The sequence below is a fragment of the Dromaius novaehollandiae genome, chromosome 11 (genome assembly GCF_036370855.1).
Source record: "Dromaius novaehollandiae isolate bDroNov1 chromosome 11, bDroNov1.hap1, whole genome shotgun sequence".
Classification (NCBI taxonomy): domain Eukaryota; kingdom Metazoa; phylum Chordata; class Aves; order Casuariiformes; family Dromaiidae; genus Dromaius; species Dromaius novaehollandiae.
This window is the reverse complement of record NC_088108.1, coordinates 25,113,459-25,119,877: the sequence shown is the minus strand read 5'-3', so window position 1 is coordinate 25,119,877 and position 6,419 is coordinate 25,113,459.

Sequence of the window (6,419 nt, the reverse complement as noted above, 5' to 3'; positions counted from 1 at the left end):
GTCTTTGTTAGATATTCCCATTCCTTAAGCTTAGCTTTCTGCAAATAGCCAATAGCTGTGATAAAATCTCTGTGCAAATATTAACCTTAGCAATGCAAATGAAGGATAAATCATACCAAAAGTGGGAATGCTGAGGAGCTGAGATTTCCCCACTCGCTTATATTGACGTATAAATAAAAGCCTTGCTATTTCAGGGGATGTCTTTAGTGGAGGGCCAGATTTGAGAGGCATTTAGGCACTTTCAGAGAGACTGATACATCTTGGGATCTTCAGAAATTCCTTGGTGCCCATCTGTATGTGGCCATCTAGTGATATAATACTGAGTTTATATTATTTAAGGGTCTTCCTAACACTCAAGCTACAGGAGCCTCTCACAGGCAAGGGGAAAAGCTGCTGTGAAATTCCCAGACATTTAATCAATCAGCTGTGAGTTTAATATTTCAGCTGTCTATATCTGCTAATTATAATGCTTGGGGCTTAGAATCATTGATATATTATTAATTCCTAGGTACAGCTGAGAAGTTACTGAGATTCAGGACAAAGTCTGCCCTACTACATTTTATCCTACTGGATAACAAAATTCTGTTTTGAACCAAGAATAAGGAAGGAATCTAGATATGTGGAACCAGAGCTACCAAAGGCTTGGCCTCCTTCTCTCTCAAGAGAGAGCTTCAGACATCATTGAGTGAACAGAGATGTGAAAAAGTAGGAAGCATTTCAGTATGGAAGTAAAATTCCAAAGTGTCCCTCAAATTCCCCAGACCCCAACAGACCTTTCTGTGCTCCCAGAGCACCCAGCACCTGGTACTGCGGCTCAGGCTGCACTGCTGACCCTGGCTCACTGCTACGTCCCCGGCGTACTCCCTTCTCACAGAGGCAGCAAATGTACGGGAAGAATAGTGCTCCTTGGAGAAGTGCTGATTTTTGAATGGATTTCAATGATGAAATATATCCAGCTTCCAGATAATCGTATCATAGGAAATGGTTAACCTCTCAGCCTGTCCCCCACGGACGTACAAGATCTCATGCAGATTTACCAAGCTCCAGCACTCTGAAGTGCGATGGGGCGCAAAGGCATGACTTCACTGGCACCTGTGCCACGTACACACTGGCTATATTTTCTCATGTAAAAAGGAAAAAACAAGTGCAGAGATTAAAATTGCTGGAAACAAACTGATGGAAATTCCAGATTTTGGCTATCAACAAAAAATACCATGTAGAAAAGTTTCTCTGGTACATGCCATTGCCATTTGATACTTCTGTTATTTATGTGGAATAATTAAAACTCTTTCCTGATGTCCGCTGCTACCCCCGGATAACTAAGCAGATCAAAATGAACTTCAGCTGGCTGTGTTTTAGAATAAACACCATCATGACTTCGTACCCATTTTTCTTCCTTCTCTTTATTTTTTTTTTATATGTTTGAAAAGTGCTTGCAGGGAGAAAGGAATGTTAATTCATTGCTGACCCACGACTTCCCACTGCAGCCCCGGCAGACCTGCCTGGCTGGCGGGACGTGACTGCGTGTCACCCACTGCCATAGGGCAGGTCCCTGCAAGCCCCCAGCAGACTGCGACCGTCAGAAATCCAGACACGTCGCTGGGCTCCCCATCATGGCTAATTAGCTCCCATCTCAGATGGAAAACTAATTATTAGTGAGGCTGACCATAAGGTATAGGATTGACACCTGTGTAAATAGACTGCTCCCAGTCAAATCATACTTTTGCCTTGTCCCTTCCTTTTCACTCACATGGTTACCACAGAAAGCATCCAGCACAAGAGGTATTTGCACCAGACGTTCTTGAAAATAAAGCTCATTTGAAGGAAATGGAGAAAAGTACGAGCAGTACTTACCAGAATCTGTTTTGTCATATTCGCTTTAGATCTTTTGCAGATGATTACATACACTGATCAACTGGGTATAAAATCAGCTCCCAGAAAGCTAGAAATTACTTTTAATCTCAAATTTCATGGAAAAGATATGTCAATGCATCATTAAAGTAAATAATCACTTACCTGCCCAGCAATCCCAATGTAAGATTTAAGTATTACTTTTTCTAGTCTCTGTGTTATTAAAAATTATCATCAAAAGAGTGTCTAATAAAATGTAGACTGGAATTAATTTCTTACTTTAATTTCTTCTGAAATTAACTAGGACTGCATATAGTCCTCAGATCTGAGTTTAGCATTCAGTATAGTTTGTTACTGTAATCAGGGCTGTGTAAGTATCTAGAGGGACAGAGAAGTTCAGTGTACTCTGGGGTACAAACCGTACTACATTTCAGTTTAATTAGTTTTAAAGCCAAATTTGCCTCTCCTCTGCTTCCAACCCTTTACAAGTGGTTTCTATTTACTGTATTTGTACAGAATTCTTCAGATGCGTAAACGTGAGTCCCTATCCAAAGGGCACTAAAAAGAAAATGGCGTTCTTGACAGTGATTCTGTGAGAGACACACTCACTCACCTGCTAACATGAGTGTGTCTTTTGCATCCAGAAGCCACTGGAGTTATAACTTCAGGTTATTACTCCAGGCAATATTAGGCTTATATAATGTGAGCTTAGCAGGGAGTCCCAACATATGGCAAAATTATTAATTCCTTCCTGAAAAAGAGTTTCACAGGATAACAGTCTATTTGCAGCTGCCTCCAGACATCTACTACCACAGCCCCCGAGAGGGTACCCACTCTTCCATCCACAGCGACTCAGTGCTTCTCAAGAGGGGCTGAACATGACACACTCGGTGCACGACCACATGCTGCTCAGTTTGCAGACTTGTACGTTAAGTCACTAAGCTAAATTTATGGGAGGGTATTAAGATAAACAACTATGGGAAAGGCTGTGACTTCTTCCTGAAGAACTGCTTCACATCCACCTAAGTGGCAGAGATATCAAGTTTGCCATGATCTTTGGGAATAAGCAGTAGGAAAGAAAAACAAGGGAAGTAATTAACTTGGTTGCAATGGGAGGACAGGTCTACCTTAGGCCAGCTCTGTCACCACAAGTCCAGCTTGAGGTCTGAGTCTGTGCAAGGCTGTCTTTCAACCTGCTACGTACGGTGATAACAAAGGCTGCTCTTACAAAGCAGGGTGAAAGGTACAGCAAGTTGAAAGGCTTAATTGCATTGCACCAAAGACATAGGAGGACTCTGTTTCTCACATGTGCCTGCTTTCTCTGACCTGATGCCTGAATTTGCCCGTCACTGAGAAATTATTATTACAAGACTTCTCTCTCAACAGCTCTTACTCATTGCACATCTTTTTGTGCAAAACTGTCCAGGCCTCTGACAGCACAATTTTAGCAAGTGAATGGGAAAAGATTCATTGCTAATAAAAACGCTGAAAGGGCACTGAATATGAAGAAAAAACACAAAAAAGATAATCTTTTTGGACAAGAGACTCATCAGCACAGAGCCAGAGGCACGCATACCTCACTCTTCCCCAGTCACTATCATCACCATTAATTCTGTGTCCCCTCAAGGAACAGCTGCGATCCCAGCAACACAGGACTCGGTCTGGGTTACTACAGTGCTCTGGTTTTTGCTTTATAACCAGGGTTTGGATGAGCTCAGGGGCTGAGGAGCACCGGAGTCCCCCACCGCTCTACGGCATGGGCTGGAGCAGATGGTGACAGCTCGTTCCCTCCCCGCAGCCACGGGCTGTGCCAGCAGCAGGACGTCCCCACCAAGGCTTGGGCTGCAGTGCAGAGACTCCGTGGAGGATCCCACGGTCCATCCCACATGGAGGGATGGAGCGAGGCAGGCTGTTTTATCTCTCCTTTTCACATTGGGGCTGCCTTCAGCCCTGAGAAGCTGGGATGGGATTGTGCAGAGAGCTCTGTTTGGAGCAGACTGCACACGGAGACAAGCCACGCTGGGAGGGCTCCGTGGGAACGTGCGTCTGCACACAGCATACGTCTGGAGCACCTCAAAACTACCTTTGATTTTGAGGACACGCTCCTCCTCAAATCCATTTTGCATCTGGATAGAGCATCTGCTGCTCTTTTCCACCTTTGACGGAGACAAAACAAGCATGCACGCAGAAACACAGAGATGCACGCAGAAACACAGAGATGCACGCAGAAACACAGAGATGCACGCAGGAGAAAGTACCCAGTTTGTTTACTCAGGCACTCTTGGGGATATGACAGTAGTGTTTCAGCTGTCATCTTTTAGATTGCCTACAGCAAATGATTACAGCACTAAGAAAACCGAGGCTGCAGACATACCACTTACAAAACAAACTGCTAGCTAACATGCTCTTGGCATCCTCCTGGCATGCAAGACAACTGTTAAAACAAATAGTTTGCCCAAATCCTTCTAAAGAAGCTACTAAGCAGGCTGGTTTGTCACTGTCTCCAACAGAAAAAGCATCTAAGGCCCTGATCTTCCACATACTTGGTTTTAAAAGTACATTATGGAGCACATATTTTTTAGGTTATGAGGTGCCTTGAGGTACAGAGAAATAGTTAATGGGCTTTTCAGAAGCATTTTGTGCTCCCTGCTCCAAAGGATTTCAATGCACTCTGAGCTCAGCTCACTAAGTCCAGGTAAGTTAATTGCTCCTGATGAGCAGATCCAGCTGCAGTAAGATGGAAACACAGAGTCTCACATATGCCAATGTCTGTATCTTTTTGTGAGCGTCAGGTGGCCTTAATGTGGGTTTGTATTGCACCCAGGGCCTTTACCTTACTAACAGGTTAACAGACGTATTTTGGTCTCATTTTCTCAGAACATAACAAAGAATGAGGAAAAAACCAGAGTGCAGCTACTTTGAGGGTCTGTTGAAACCCTAATCAACCCTAATTGCTGTGAATATGACACACAATGCTACTACGAGAAACTTAAAGAGAAGCAGGATTCTCATAAATAGGTTCTTGTTTCATTTTATATATGTCTAGACACTGTCCAGCTTTAGTATTTAGGTAATAAAGTTGAGGTGGTTTTCTTAAATCCATATAAAACATCCTAGCATCCATTTGAAGGTGAGCAAGGAGAATTTCTTGCATGCTCACTGTTACTACGATGGTTCAAAATGCTTCTGTGGCAATCTTGGCCATTACCACTAGACCAGAGGAAGCAAGATACTGATGCTGGCCTCTGCAAACACATGCTGTGGATGGAGACAGCGGGGGAGGCTTTTGCAGGGGCACTGTTCTACTGCCAGAGCACCCAAGGTAAAAGGAAGCTGGCAGAGAGCTGAGGGGGGAGAGATCCCTGCCTAGCTCCATGCTCCCAATGGGCCATCTGAGCAGGAAAAAATTCATCTCAGCATCTCACCCGGATGGTCTGGGTCCTCCCACTCCCAAGAGGAGGGAAGCTGGGCTATGGACCTCACCTCTAAACCAGAGTCTCTTACCTCAGCTCTAAACCAGAGGCTAGACACAGACCCATTCAGCCTGGCTTGGACCTTCTTCTGGTCCAGGGGGCCTAAAATTTGCAGGTGACCCTCAGGCGAGCTTCAAAAACAGGATGTGCCTGAGTGTCTGGCCAGCACTACAGATCTGTGTCTGCGTGACATGCTGCTGAATTGAAATTTCAAAGGGCTTATATAAGCCTGCAATTAAAGAGTTGATGACTCAACATCTTCAGTGATGCAAGAACAAATCTGTCAAAACCCTGTTGAGTAAGAGGCAGTTATATAGTATTTGAAGAACGCTTTGATTGAAACTTTCAGCCTTCCTTGAATATTACCTAAAGGTTCTTTGATCTTGTTCAAACCTGAGGCCAAGTTGCCTGTTCGGAGACAAAGGGATGTTCTTTCTGTCATCTCTTTTGTCTCCCTTACTTTGACCATCTGAAAAGTATTCTTCTGGAACACATCATGCACCATGAGGTTGTTAGTCATTTTTCAGAATAAAGACAGGGCTTTTACCCCCAAACTGAAGCAAGAATAAGCAGCTTTTTAATGAAAGAATAAACTAAACAGGAACTCACTGTTTCTGCAATAGGAGGTTGATAGTTTATCCCTGAGGCTAGGCAGTCATTCATTAGAAAATTCAGATGCTGGGAGGGCTCCCTTCATTCCTGGACTGCAACTGAAACATAATGAGAATCACAAATTAAACAATAAAACAGACATTCTGCACACATCAGACAAAACCTGCTTCCTATTGCTCATTTATGCTCAGATTTACATCTAAGGAAAGTGCCAAGCGTATCAACTTAAATATATTGCAGCATTTTCCATTTCAAGACAAAAACAACCCCTTTCCTACATTTCATTTATAAATGGGCATAAATTATTCTCCTGGAGCTCTGGGACACAGGGCAGAGGAGAAGGCTACAAGAAGCCTTCCCCCAGCTGCCTTGCCTGCTCCGAAGCCAGCCACAACTACATGCGAGACCAAGTGCCACCGCAGCACCAAAGCATTGCTCCCTGCGATCCCATCCCCAAGGCTGCACCAGCCACAGGGTCCTGGC